Source organism: Thalassophryne amazonica, chromosome 10 (assembly GCF_902500255.1).
Source record: "Thalassophryne amazonica chromosome 10, fThaAma1.1, whole genome shotgun sequence".
Lineage (NCBI taxonomy): Eukaryota > Metazoa > Chordata > Actinopteri > Batrachoidiformes > Batrachoididae > Thalassophryne > Thalassophryne amazonica.
Genome location: NC_047112.1, coordinates 61,503,091 through 61,518,779, shown reverse-complemented (window position 1 = coordinate 61,518,779; position 15,689 = coordinate 61,503,091). Strand labels below are relative to the sequence as shown.

At 45.6% G+C, this 15,689-nt stretch overlaps 1 protein-coding gene across 4 annotated transcripts in view; it reads right to left on the bottom strand.

The window, feature by feature from the left end:
* Positions 1 to 15,689, bottom strand: part of LOC117518860 (homer protein homolog 3-like) — a 158,825-nt gene that overhangs the window by 54,318 nt on the left and 88,818 nt on the right. The gene's annotated exons all lie outside the window — the stretch shown is intronic.

Sequence of the window (15,689 nt, the reverse complement as noted above, 5' to 3'; positions counted from 1 at the left end):
CAGGTAAAGAGAAAAGGAAAAAAAGAAGAGACCGTTATTATGATCCAAATCTGTTACACTTAACAAAAAGATAGTTCCTTTATTCTATTCATACCAGATTTATATTTGCTGTTCTCAACATTCAAGACTTGGTGACACTTTTACTCCATAGGGATGAATGTGTTTTCTGGACTATTTTGAGTTAAAAATTAATAATAATGATAACAGTTGGTCTAGTTTGTGTTGGTCGTTTTGGGAAGAGCAGCGCAGAAAAATAAGTGCAGTGAACATTTCGTAGCAAAGCTGCAGACAGAAGGTGAACATAAAAAAAAAAGGAAAATTACACTCCTTTAGGACATCATCACCTGACAGCGAAAGGCAGAGGTTATGCGAGAACACCTGTCAGTCTGACTGTGGACAGTAAAATGTGGCTCACGAAGAACTTTCACATTTTGTGGAGGAATTTGGTGGTGATCCACATCAGCCTTGATATTAATTTCTTCCAATTAATTCTCCTTTGTTATTCTTTAACATTCTAGCCTCATGACATCACAAACCTCTCGTAGGTATTACAGATGTCTAGTCTTCCTCATCTGCAGGTTGGTGGAGGTTTATTTTTTTAACTTCTACGCTTCCACCTAATAAAGTGATGAATAAGTAGCAGACCTGGCAACTTGCTTCAGATGGACTGCGTGCTGAATGAGCTCTTCCAATCACTACATGGTTGTATTCATTTCTCCTATTTCTGTTTGACACTTCTTTTAGTTTTTAAGTGCATCTATTGTGAATCTTATTTAACTAAATTATAGCACAGAGCACTGTATTGTGTACACGGTATAAAAACAATCCTGTGTGATTTATACTGCGGGAACAATGGAACACAGCAGGAATCAAATTGGCGGTGGGTAACATTATATTGCGAGGGTGTGGCTTCCAGTCACGTCGAGTAACGTTGCTTTGACCTGAGTTGCGCTGAAACCACTCAATTTCTGCGTCGAGCACAGGAACCCCCCCCCCCCCCCCCCAAAAATTAAACGTTTAATTTTTGGCGTCCGATTTGCTTTGTCCTTTGCGTCCCTCGCGATGTTGTGACATCGAGCTGCATCATCTCGGCACTGGGTTGCTTCCACGCTGCGTCGTAATGACGCCGCACGACGCAACTCAAAGCAGCCCTGGTGTGAAAGGGGCTTTAAGCCTGTGGCAAGCTCTCTCGCTCCGGCGTAAAGCACTGTTTGCCATATCAATGTAGTGAAGGGGGAAGGGCCGCTCCTCAGAGTGTAAATGGGCCAAGGTGTCAAAGCTGCTTTCAGAGCAGGACAGAACACTCCAAAACACAGTAGAAGTTTGTGATGTGACCTTTGTGTAATAGCAGACAGAAATTGCTTTGAGATGAAGACAAACAAAATGCCTAGACCATTTTGTATATATTGTTCAAAATGTGCATTTGTGTTTACTTTTTGAACCTTTTTGTTGTACAGTCTTTCATACAAAAGCCCAAATTACCTTTTATAAAGTGTCAAAACAGTTATTATAGTTTACTGTGTGCTTTGAATAAATGTGTGTGGAAAATGATTTTTCCGCTTTCTTATTTCTGATTGTAAACCTTTATTACACCTATAAAACACAACTATAACATATATATTCTGAAAGTACAGGTTGTCCTGAAAAAAGAGACATAAATTTTGATTGTGGGGTGCAGGGAGAGCTGTTAACAGCAGTAATAAAACATTTATGCCAGGTAAGTGAACTGTCCAAAAAAAATGCTCTCGGACCTCAGAGGGTTAAAGAAGATTAAAACATTTTCACCACCACCTTCTGCAAATTTGGTTTAAAAGGGTTTATTAGTGCAACACTAGGAATCTGCAGATGTTTCAAACATTTAACTTTTCACCACAGTTCATGAAAATTAGTGGAGTTAACAACTCATATTTAGAAAACAATCATACATTTATTGGCTCTTCCCCATTGTTGTGGCTCTGCCCTTAAATGTTTTTGTTCCAGGACCTTACCCTGAAAAAAGTATAAATATACCCATTACAATCATTCCCGTACCTAAAAAGTCACCCATAGCCAGCCTCAATGACTACCACCCTGTTGCCTTCACACCTGTAATAACGAAGCGCTTGGAGAGACTGGTTCTCCAGCACATCAAAGACTGTCTCCCCCACACTCTACTCCCACCAGTTTGCATATTGGGTGAACAGATCCACAGAGGATGCCATAGCTCTGAACACTGTGCTGAGCCACCTGGAACAACAGCTGGGCTATGCGAGGATGCTCTTTGTGGATTACAGATCGGCATTCATCATGATCATTCCAGACATTCTGACCACAAAACGGGACACCCTGGGCCTCTCCCCTCTCACATGTACCTAGATCAAGGACTTTCTGGCCAACAGACCCCAGACTGTGAGACTTGGCCCCAACCTTTACTCCACCTGCACACTTAACCACAGGGCTGTGTGCTGAGCCCCCTCCTGTACTGTCTTGACCCCTATGACTGCAGTCCAGCCCACAGAAATGACTTCGTCAAAACATTTGCTGGCAGCACCACAGTGGTCAGACTGATATCAAAGAAAGATGAGGCAGCCTACAGAGAGCAGGTCCAGAAGCTAACAACCTGGTGTTCAGACAACAACCACCAAAAAACAGAAATAAGATAAGGTAAGAGAAATTCACGGGTGATTCTTTAACTACGGCCACTATTGGCCTTGTAAATGTAATTTCCACCACACCATTGCCTTACAATATAAAGCGCCTTGGGGCAACTGTTTGTTGTGATTTGGCGCTATATACATGTGTTCTGATGTCACTGTTTATCTCCATACAAACTACCCAAACAATCTTTCATACAAACTGTTTAAAGGGACATTACAGTGTTGTGGTGGAAATTACGGCAATAGTGTGGGACAACTACATTTTGTTTAAAAAAATCACAACAGTTGTATGACATTGAATACCCCAATTATGTTTTGATTATTTTACTGATATTTTATTCAGAGATATTTTAAAACATTAGAAAAAACGTTTCTTTACCATTCATTTATCATTGAAGATCAAAAGTCTGGGTGTGGGACAAGCACAAAACGGCAATATTTGCATATAATGATGCTGAAAAAAGGTGAAAAAGTCATCATAGACTACTAGAACAAATTTCTTAACACACTTTCATTGTAAAGATAATTATAAAAGTGTGAAATTTCCCCTTTTTTCTGAAAGGGTCTGAAATTTTCATCTTGCATGTCCACTGTGAGAGACAATGTATGATTTTTTAACAATTTATTTGTACGTTACTGCTGCAAATAAGTATTTGAACACCTACCAGCCAGCAAGAATTCTCGCTCACACAGACCTGTTAATTTTTCTTTAAGAAGCCTTCTTATTCTGCACTCTTTACCTGTATTAACTGCACCTGTTTGAACTTACCTGTATAAAAGACACCTGTTCACACACTCAATCAATCACACTCCAACCTGTCCACCATAGCCAAGACCAAAGAGCTGTCTAAGGACACCAGGGACAAAACTGTAGACCTGCACAAGGCTGGGATGGACTACAGGACAACAGGCAAGCAGCTTGGTAGAAGACAACAACTGTTATGATTATTTATTAGAAAGTGGAAGAAACACAAGATGACTGTCAATCTCCCTCGGTCTGGGATTCCATGCAAGATCTCACTTTGTGGGGTAAGGATGATTCTGAGAAAGCTCAGAACTACACAGGAGGACCTAGTCAATGGCCTGAAGAGAGCTGGGACCACAGTCACAAAGATTACGTTAGTAACACACTGTCATGGTTTAAAATCCTGCAGGGCAGCAAGGTCCCCCTGCTCAAGCCAGCACATGTCCATTCCCGTTTAAAGTTCACCAGTGACCATCTGGATGAATCAGAGGAGCCATGGGAGAAGGTCATGTGGTCAGATGAGACCAGAATAGAGCTTTTTGGAATCAACTCCACTTACCATGTTTAGAGGATGAGAACAACCCCAAGAAAACCATCCCGACCGTGAAGCATGGGGGTGGAAACGTCATACTCTGGGGGTGCTCTTCTGCAGAGGGGACAGAAGACTGCACTGTATTGAAGGGAGGATGGATGGGGTCATGTATTGCGAGATTTTGGCAAACAACCTCCTTCCCTCAGTAAGAGCATTGAAGATGGGTCATGGCTGGGTCTTCCAGCATGACAATGACCCCAAACACACAGCCAGGGCAACTAAGGAGAGGCTCAATAAGAAGCATTTCAAGGTCCTGGAGTGGCCTGGCCAGTCTCCAGACCTGAACTCAATAGAAAATCTTTGGAGGGAGCTGAAACTCCAAACCTGAAAGATCTAGAGATCTGTATAGAGGAGTGGACCAAAATCCCTGCTGCAGTGTGTGCAAACCTGGTGAAAAACTACAGGAAACGTTTGACCTCTGTAATTGCAAACAAAGGCTACTGTAGCAAATATTAACATTGATTTTCACAGGTGTTCAAATACTTATTTGCAGCAGTAACATACAAATAAATCATACATTGTGATTTCTGGATTTTTTTTTTAGATTATGTCTCTCACAGTGGACATGCACCTAAGATGAAAATTTCAGACCCCTCCATGATTTCTAAGTGGGAGAACTTGCAAAATTGCAGGGTGTTCAAATACTTATTTTCCTCACTATATATAAACATGATTGGAGTTAAAAAATAGGAGCATCTTATTTACAATATGTGGAGTGGAGTTAAGATGTGATAAGGTGACACTAGTGCTGGAATTAGTAAACAAGTTGTTTTTGCACATGATTTGTAGACAGATTGATATTGCACATTATTTGTGGACATATTGCGTGTGGTTATGTCACAGTGTTATTGTACAGTCTGACAGCAGCAGAAATGAACGACCTGCGGTATCATTCCTTCCTGCACTGAGGGTGCCTCAGTCTGTCACTGAAGGAGCTACTCACCTCCACTACAGTCTGGTGCAGAGGGTGAGAGGAGTTGTCCATGATGGATTTGAACTTGGCTAACCCCTTCCTCTCAGCCACCACCTACAAGGAGTCCAGAGGACAGCCCAGGACAGAGCTGGACTTCCTGACCAGCTTGTTCAGTCTTTCTCTCCTGCTCTGTGCTGCCTGGGGCCCAACAGATGACAGCATAGAGGACAGCAGAGGCTACAACAGAGTCACAGAAGGTCTTAAGCAGAGGCCTGCTCACTCCAAAGAATCTCAGTCTCCTCAGGAGGTGGAGACGACTCTGGCCTTTTTTGTACAGGGTGTCACTGTTGTGAGTCCATTCCAGCTTGTTGTTGAGGTGAACACCCAGGTATTTGAAACTGTCCACAGTCTCTATGTCCTTTCCGTGGATGTTCACCGGTGGATGAGGTGGTGGTTTCCTCCTGAAGTCGATGACCATCTCCTTCGTCTTACTGGTGTTGAGACAACTGGCTGCGCTCACACCAGTCCACAAAGTCTGTGATGACCGACCGGTACTCCAGTTCGTTCCCCTCAGACACACGACCCACAATGGCGGAGTCATCAGAGAACTTCTGGAGATGTCCGTGTAGTAGGTGAAGTCCGAGGTGTAAAGGGTGAAGAGGAAAGGCGAGAGGCAGTACCCTGGGGGGCCCCAGTGCTGCACCTTACCACCTCAGACTGACAGCCACGCAGTCGCACGTACTGCGGGTGGTCAGTGAGGTAGTCATTGGTCCAGGCGGCAAGATGTCCATCCGCACCCGTGTCCTCCACCTTCTCCTGCAGCAGCGCCAGTCTGATGGTGAAAGCACTGGAGAAGTCAAAGAACATGACTCTCACAGCGCTCCCACCGGTCTCCAGGTGGGTGAGCGCCTGCTGCAGCAGGTAGATGACAGCGCCATCTACCCCAATGTGTTGGGAAAGTGTAGTGACACGGACCCACAACAGGGGGCGTAAATGAACGGACAATGAAAGAGTCGAATATGAACACTTTACTGTTGTGAAAGAGCACAACCAAAACACAGAGGATTACAGAATTTATGCAAACAGTCAATCCACAAAGGTGACGTGTGGGCAGGCTCGAGGATAGAAGACGTCTGTCCTGAGAAGAACCGGAACCACACGATTTCCTCTGCCACCGAACCTGGAGAATACTGGAGCCGCCAAGTCCCGAGTCCCCAGGTGGCCACTGTCTCCGAATGTCGGATCTGGTACTGCTGGCGAGGAGCAAAAACAGTAAGATGTGGGTGCGTGCACACCCAGTAACAGCAATGGTGGGAATACCACCTCCACCTCTAATCCAGAAAACTGGCACGTGCAGTAGTAATGAGTACTTAACAGTTTGGCGTGGGGAGCGAAGACGTCAGCTCTCCACGTATCACAAACTCAGCCTCCAGCTGCCAGCGCTCACAGAACTGACTGCAAACAATACAGAAGCAAACACTGTCTGAAAAGACAAAAACAACGGCTGAGAAAGTTACCTTCACAGGTAGATGATATCTCGGCAACGAGGTGGAGATGACGTCCGGTTTTTATGGCGTGGAATGATGAAGTGAAGATGGGTGCCAGCTGTCATGAGATAATGAGTGACAGCTGTCACCCCCGGCTGTGTCCGTGGCGGCAGCGCCCTCTCGTGCCTGAAGCCCGCACTTCAGGCAGGGCGCCCTCTGGTGGTGGGCCAGCAGTACCTCCTCTTCTGGCGGCCCACACAACATAATGTTTGGCCTGTAGGCGAACTGCAGCGGGTCCAGGATGTCACTCACCACGGTGCGGAGGTGAGACAGGACGAGCCGTTCCATGGTCTTCATGAGGTGTGAGGTCAGGGCAACAGGTCTGTAGTGGGCTGGTTCCTTGGGGTGCGGTGTTCTGGGAACCGGGACCACACAGGAGGTCTTCCACAGGTTGGGGACCACCCCCAGGCTGAGGCTCTTGTTGAAGATGTGGCTGAGGACCTCACAGAGCTCATCTGCACAGGTCCTCAGCAGCCTCAGGGAGATCCCATCAGGTCCTGCTGCTTTCCTCTGCTTCAGCCACAGGAGCTGGCCTCTCACCTCGGTTGGAGTCACAGTGAGGGGGGAGGGAGGGGGGAGCTGAGGTGTGAGCTGAGGTGGGCTGGTACAGAATACAGTCTGGGGAGAGGAGGGACAAGGTCCGGGGTGCAGTGGAGGTGGCCTGGGGTGAAGAAGGTGGGGGGTCAGAGGGACTGGAGGGCTGGCTGCTGGAGAAGTGTGGAGAGCCGAGAGCAGGCAGGGGGCAGGTGTGGAGAAGCTAAAATGGTTAAAGTAACTGTTTAGCTCCTCTGCAAACCGAGAATCTCCGTCTGCAGTCCTGCTGGCCCCCTGTCCAAATCCAGAGGCGGTCTAGAGGCCTCTCCACACATCCCTTACATTGTTCTGGGTCAGCTCCTCCATCTTCCTTTCATACTCCTCCTTGGCTGCTTGGATCCTCCAGTGGAGCTCCTGTTGGACTCTACCCTGCTTATCTCTGTCTCCCGAGTTGAAAGCCCTCTTCTTCTGGTTCATCAGGACCTTCAGCTCCGGAGTCACCCAGGGGTGGTTGTTGGGAAAGCACCGTACCCTCCGGGTGGGCACAGTGCTCTCCACACAGAAGTTCATGTAGTCAGTGACACACTGGGTCAGGCCGTTGACATCTTCACAGTGACAGTTTTGAAACATGCTCCAGTCTGTGGTTCTGAAACAGTCCCTCAGCCTCTGAGTGGCCTCTTCAGTCCAGAGTTTCACTGACCTTTTCTGCACTGGCCCTCTTCTCACCCTGGGTGTGTATTGGGGAAGCAGGTAGACGAGGTTGTGATCCGAGCGTTCGAGAGGAGGGAGGGGGGAGGAGGTGTAAGCGTCCTCCACATTAACGTAAAAAAAGGTCCATTATTCTATTGTCCCTGGTTTTACATGTGACGTACTGGGTGAACGTGGGGAGGGTGGCAGAGAGGGAGGCATGGTTAAAGTCCCCGGTGATGAGGAGGAGGGCGCGGAGGTGTTGTGTCTGCAGCCGTGTTACCACACTGTGGATCCGCTCACAGGCAGTGGTGGCGTCTGCAGAGGGAGGAATATACGCGCAGAGCGTAATCACACTCCCAAACTCCCGTGGGAGATAGTACGGCCTCACGCTCACTGCGAGTAGCTCCATGTCCGAGGAGCAGATCTGATCCTTCACGTGAACATGAGCTGTGCTGCACCATCTCTCACTCACATAAACGGTGAGCCCCCCTCCTCTTTTCTTCCCGCTCTCCGCCAACGTCCTGTCCGCGTGGATGAGTGTGAAGCCGTCCATGTTACTAACAGAGTCCGGTACATGTTCATCCAACCACGTCTCCGTGAAGCACATGAGACTGCAGCCTTTATACAGCCTCTGGAAACGGGTTAGCGCTGCTAGCTCCTCGGTCTTGTTGTGGATAGACCTTACATTCCCCATGACCACAGACGGAATATAAGTCCTTCTCCGCTTTGTCCGGCGACCCCTGCAGCCTCTCCATCTCCTTCGTATGTCTGCAGGTATGTCCAGGTGCTCAGCATAGTGGGGACCCAGCCCACTGTACATAGTCTCTTAGTCCAAGCAGCTGATCCTGGGTGAAAACAATGGAGCGTCCAGAGCCGAAGACAAAGGGATTTCCCCGCGCAGCCTGAAAAACTGCAGAGAGTTACAAAAGTGGGTTTCCCATGTGCACACTTGCACAGGGTACCACCCACTGCACATAAAAACAATAAAGCACTATTAAAAGGTATTAAAAATAGTGAAAGTAGGAAAAGAGGGGGCAGAGCTGACGTAACAGGCAGCTGCATCGACAGCGCCATCTTAAAAAAAAAAAAAGAAAAAAGGAGATCATCATGGACTTCAGGAGGAACAGATCACCCCCCCAACACACACACACAAACGACAAATGTGTGGTGAGGGTCCATACATTCAGGTTCCTGGGAGTTCAGATCTCCAATGACCTCTCCTGGACAGATAACAGCTCAGCCAGTGTCTACACTTCCTGAGAGTCCTCAGGAAGAACAACGTGGACAGGAAGCTGCTGCTGGCCTTCTACCACACATCCATTGAGAGTCTGCTGACATATTGTGTTTCCATATGGTATGGGAGCTGCTATGCGGAAGACACAGCGAGGCTTCAGAGGACAAAGGACGGTTGGCTGCCCTCTCCCCTCCCTGATGGACATCTACACCACCCAGTGACTCAGCAGAGCTCACAACATCACCAAGGACAGTTCAGATCCCGGCTCCCAGTTGGTTGACCTATTGCCTGCCCTCTGGCAGGCACTATAGGTGCATCAAAGCAAGGACAAACAGACTAAAAAACAGTTTCTTTCCGAGAACCATCACCACCCTGAACTCTCACATGCAACAACCCCAGCCATCAATATAAGGTACAATGTGCTATATATATATCTATATATATCTATATCTATATATATATATATATATATATATATATATATATATATATATATATATATATATATATATATATCACTGTCACTGCTGCTCTGCTTACCTAAGTATTTATTCATCCCGTGCAATACAATCAATCATCTTATATTCTTATTTTATGTGTTTTACCATGATGTCTCTGCTCTGCTCATTTATAACCACCAGACTCTTATGGACATTAATGCTCTTTGTGAGCCGCTGCTATGGTCTGGGTCCGGGCTGGAAAAGCCTCACCCTAATCTGCCGCCTGCGCTCGTGGAGGACGTGGTGCACCTGCTCCATTTTCCTTGTGCTCCTTTCTGGAGGAGGTGCATCAGAAGGCGTGGAAAACAGAGCATGTCGGTGAAATTTAAGGCCTACCTGGCAGCTTTCCTTGGAGGATCTGATCCTTGCCTCCTCCGGGATGGACGATATTTTTGGGCATGGGAGTGCTTGTTGCACATGAGGGGCTGCTGGATTAATCCTGGTTTCCCTGGACTGTTGTCTCTGATGACCGGACTGGCTCTGCCTAACCTGTGCCCGTCCTCGATGGAGCTTCCTGTTGCTTCCTCTCGCTGGGCTGTTGAGTTTCTGCACTGGTGCTGTCGGCTGTGGGCCTGCAGACGCGGCATTTCACTTGAGCTCCTTCGGCCGCTGAAATGCGCTGCATCACCAACTGCTGAGGAGCTGAATCTCTGCATGGCTTCACCAAAATCTGCTGATCCCACTGAGATCCTTAGCTTGGGTCTTATTAACATCAGATCACTGTGTCTGAAGTCATTCCTGGTTAATGATTTAATTATGGATCATCACCTGGATATGCTTGGGTTATGTGAAACCTAGCTTAAATCCACAGCTGTCCTTCCTCTGAATGAGGCCTCCCCAATGGTGTATAGATTTAGTCACATTTCTTGTGATGTGAGGAAAGGCGGGGGTGTTGCTTTTATTTATAAATCCAGGTTTACCTTATTAACTGTTGGGGGTCATAAATATATTTCATTTGAGCATCTGATTCTCTGCTATGCCCACGATGCTAAGTATTGTCAGGGTCATAAACATGGAAATCGGTTATGTTATTTTGTCACTGTTTATAGGCCTCATGGCCCATATTATGACTTTTAAAATGAATTTGCTGCGTTCATCTCGAGTCTGTCAACTAGTGCAGATAACATTTTGATAATTGATGACTTTAACATTCATAAAAAATAAGCCCTCTGATCACCTTTGTAAATCATTTATGGAAATTGTGGATGCATTGGGATTCCAGCAATACATTCAGGATTCAATGCACATCAGTAGAAATACCCTGGATTTGGTTCTCGCATGTGGCTTTGCTGTCACAAATATTGACATCTTGCCTCTTGCATCGGTGGTCTCTGACCACTCACTTATTAGGTTTACACTTATGCTCCTGCGTTTAGTGTAACAACAATAACCTTTTCTATTATTGTGGCAACGTATTAAACGTTCAACTGTGACTGAACTTGAAGCTAGACTGCCTGAAATTTTAACTTCAACTTTGGTGAATGTTCAGTCAGTGGACAGTTTTGCAGATAGCTTGAATTCAGCGCTAAAAACCACATTTGACAAGATTGTGCCTCCTCTATTAAGGCCATGCCTTCCCAAGGCACAGTCACCTTGGTTCAATGGTTACCTACGCGACCTTAGGCAGAAGGCTAGAGGTTTGGAACTGTAATGGCGTAGTTCCAAATTAGAGGTGTTTCACCTTGCGTGGCTTGATGCTATTTTAGATTCTAAGCATGCGCTACTGGCTACGAAGCAGGCCTATTACTCTGAATTGATCAATAAAAACAAGGATAACTCAAAGTTTTTGTTTGATACGGTAGCGTTTCTCCTTCATCGACAACCACCTGTTAGTCCTTCTCCCTTCTCAGCACAGGACTTCCTCGATTATTTTAATAAGAAAATAGAGAACATTAGGTTGACCATATCTCAGCATACCTTGGTCCAGTTACTGCACCCACCTATTGAGGTGGGGGCTACCATTGAGGCGTTACCTCCACCGTTAGGGGAGGTGATGGTCTAGTGGTTAAGGTGTTGGGCTTGAGTCCAGAAGATCATGGGCTCAAATCCCCGACTGACTGGAAAATCACTAAGGGCCCTTGGGCAAGGCCTTTAATCCCCTATTGCTCCCGGTGTGTAGTGAGCGCCTTGTATGGCAGCACCCTGACATCGGGGTGAATGTGAGGCATGATTGTAAAGCGCTTTGAGCGTCTGATGCAGATGGAAAAGTGCTATATAAATGCAGTCCATTTACCATTTATTTTACCTAGATTTACAGAATTTAATATTTCACTAGGTGTGCTGACAAAACTTGTGATGTCTACAAAAAGCACAACCTGTTTATTTGAAACCATACCAACAAAACTGTTTAAAGATCTATGGCTCATTCTTGGGGCCACTGTGCTGGAAATTGTTAACCTTTCACTAACTTCTGGATCTGTTCCAAAATGTTTTAAATCTTCAGTAGTTAAACCATTACTTAAGAAATCCAGTCGTGACTCTGGTGTATTGAAAAATTATAGGCTGATATCAAATCTACATTCTGATCATTGGTGACTTTAACGTTCATATAAATAAGCCTTCTGATCCCCTCTACAAATCATTTATGGAAATTGTGGATGCATTAGGCAATGCATTCAGGACTCGACTCACATTAGTGAAATACCCTGGAATTGGTTATCGCATGCGGTATTGCTGTCACGAATACTGACATCATGCCTCTTACATCAATGGTCTCTGATCACTCACTTATTAAGTTTACAGTGTCGCTGCCATATTTAGTGGAACAACAACCTTATATATCACTACGGTGACACATATGGCAAACTCCTCAACTAAGACTGAACGCGAAGCTAGTGCCTGATATCTTAGCTTCACATTTGGCAAATACCCAATCAGTCTTGTGGATAGTTTAAACTCAGTGCTCAAAATTACACTGGACATGATTGCACCACCTGTGTTAAAACCGTGCTCCCCCAAAACACAGTTACCTTGGTTCAATGATTACCTGTGTGACCTCAAGCATAAGGCTGGAGATCTATAACTGAAACGGCGTAGTTCAAAATTAGAAATATTCCACTTTGCATGGCGTGATGCTGTCTTAGAGTATATAACGGCTGAGTGGATCCTTGTCATTTGATTGGTGCTTTGTATGTTACATGACATGGATTAATTCATCCCATTTGTGTTGCATTGCATTCAGAGTGTGGCTTGGTTTCATTTAGAGTGCAAATTTGGTTCCATACGTTTGGTACCATTGCACATCCTCGTGCAAGTGCGCACACACGTCCTCATGCACGCGCACGCCGTGTGCACGTGCACATGCACAAGTACATGCACACACATGCACGCGCACACACACACAAAACCAATCCACTGTGCTGCCTGGAGGTTGTTAGAAAGAACAAGAGCTGGACTCATTTCTGATGTGATTTTTTTTTTGCTGCACTTAGGACGTATACAGTCTTATTTTTGTTGTTCACGCATGCACAAGCGCCGACCAGGTTGCGTGTGTGTGTGTGTGTATATGCGCGCGCGCCTGGGGGACACGACTCTCCTGAGACATAATTTGAGCTAACTGACACTGCTAATTCTTGTAAGATACACACACACAAAACAAATCCACTGTGCTGTCTGTTAGCAGGAAGAGAGAAAGAAAACCTGGACTCAATTCTGACATGACTTTTTTTTTTTTCGCTGCACTGAGGAGGTACACAGCTTGACTGAGCGGTTGTGTGTGGGACAGTGACACAATGATTTGATTGAGCTAGCTGACGCTACTACACACACACACAAAATCCACTCCACTGTAAGCCTCTGGATGCATGAAGAGCTGTTCACATAAAACGCTGATGTGATTTTTGGCTGGACTGAGGAACTACACAAAGTCTTTTTTTTATGGAAGTCCGAAGTCAGTCCACAGCATCACTGGACTACACGTCACAGTGGAACACCAAAATGTAAGTTCCTTTTCTGTTGTTTATAAAATATCAAATGACAATGATCTATTTTAGCCATTATATAAAACAAATAATGAATGTTTTTACATTCTTTCAATGGTACGAATATTTAATTCGGTGAAAGCTTGAGATGTTTCTACAGCTCCTTGAGATGTTTCTACAGCTTAACTGGAGTCCACCTAATTCGGTGAATGGTATGTTCCAGCTTTCACATCATGAAATATTCCTACCATTGAACTCATAAACATTCATTATTTGTGTACTATAAGCATGCATTATTGGCTACAAAGCGGACCTATTACTCTGCTTTGATCAACAAAAACAAGCATAACTCAAAGTTTTTGTTCGACATGGTGGCAACACTTATTCATGGACAACCACCTGTAGTTCGCTCTCGTTTTACAGCAAGATTTACAAGATTTCCTGGATTACTTTGAGAAGAAAATAGAAGACATTAGGTTAAACATATCCCAGCATGCCTTAACCCAGCCACTACACCCTATTGAGGTGGGTGCCATTACTGAAGTATTACCTAGATTTACAGAATTTGAGTGTATCTCTCTAGGCATGCTGACAAAACCCATAACGTCAACAAAAAGCAGAACCTGTTTATTTGATCCTATAGCAACAAAACTGTTTAAGGACCTGTGGCCCATTCTTGGGCTGATGGTGCTGGAAATATTAAACTTTCTTTATCTTCTGGATCTGTTCCTAAATGTTTCAGATTTGCAGTGATTAAACCATTACTTAAGAAACCTAATCTTGACCCTCATGTATTGAAAGACTATCAGCCGATATCAAATCTATCATTTTGCTCTAAAATTCTGCAAAAAGTGGTTTCACGGCAACTCATGGACTATCTTACTGAGAATAATCTCTTTGAGCCACTTCAGTCTGCTTTTAGAAAATATCATTCCACAGAGATGGCGCTCACTAAAGTGATGAATGATCTTCTGCTTACAATGGATTCGGACACCACTACAGTTCTGCTGCTGTTAGATCTCAGTGCTGCATTTGATACCGAGGTGTTGTGTGGGCCGCCAGAAGAGGAGGTACTGCTGGCCCACCACCAGAGGGCGCCCTGCCTGAAGTGCGGGCTTCAGGCACGAGAGGGCGCTGCCGCCTCACAGGAACAGCCGAGGTGACAGCTGTCACTCAACCGTGACAGCTGTCACCGATCATCTGCACTTCACCCTGGATAAAAGCAGGATGACACCTCCACCACGTCGCCGAGATATCGTTCTTCTACGGAGGTAATACTCTCAGCCTGAATATTCCGATATTGATTCCAGTAGATACATTGTTGCAGCTGTCTCCCCGGAGGACCGGCGTGGGCCGCGACTGCTTCGCTCTGCTTTCCGCCAGATAAGTGAATAGACAGACGCTGCACGAGTGTGTGTTAGAGGTGGAGGTGGAATTCCCACCGTTGTTGTTACTGGGTGTACACACACCCACACTTGACTGTCTTTGCTCTTCGCCAGCAGTACCAGATCCGACACGCGGAGACGGTGGCTACCTGAGGGATTCGGGACCTGGCGGCTCCAATATCCTTCGGGTTCGGTGGCGGAGGAAATCGTGTGGTTCCGGTTCTTCTCTAGACGGACGTCTCCTATCGTCGAGCCTGCCCACACGACACCTTGATTGATTGACTTTGTATTCATTCTGAAATCTGCTGTGTGTAGTTGTGGCATTCACAACAGTAAAGTGTTCAGATTTGACTTCTTCTATTGTCCGTTCCTTTGCGCCCCCTGTTGTGGGTCCGTGTCACTACACTTTCACAACACCGAGGATCATCATATTCTATTTGATAGGCTGGAAAATCATTTTGGGATTACTGGGAGTGCACTTACATGGTTGACGTCATACTTGACCAGTTGACCATACTTGACCAGTCATTCTCACTGTGTTTTGTACAGTAACACTACCTCTAACCTTAATGACATGAAATTTGGAGTTCCACAGGGGTCTAACTTAGGCCCCCTGCTTTTCTCCCTTTATACAGCACCCCTTGGGCACATATTAGGCGTTTTGAGATTACCTTTCACTGCTATGCTGATGATACTCAGTTATACATGCCGACAACCGCTGGTAATCTCATTCACATACAATCCTTAGAAGATTTCCTTGCATCAGTAAGAAGTTAGATGTCTAGAAACTTCCTACTTTTAAACTCTGATAAGAGTGAAATGATGGTTCTTGGTCTGGTGAAACATCGGCAAAAATTTGACCAGTTAACGCTTAGCCTAGGCTCGTGTGTAATACATCACTGGGTAATTTCTGATCCTACACTGTCCTTTGGCTTCCACATTAGAAATATTACGAGGACTGCTTTCTTCCACCTGCGAAATATAGCAAAGATT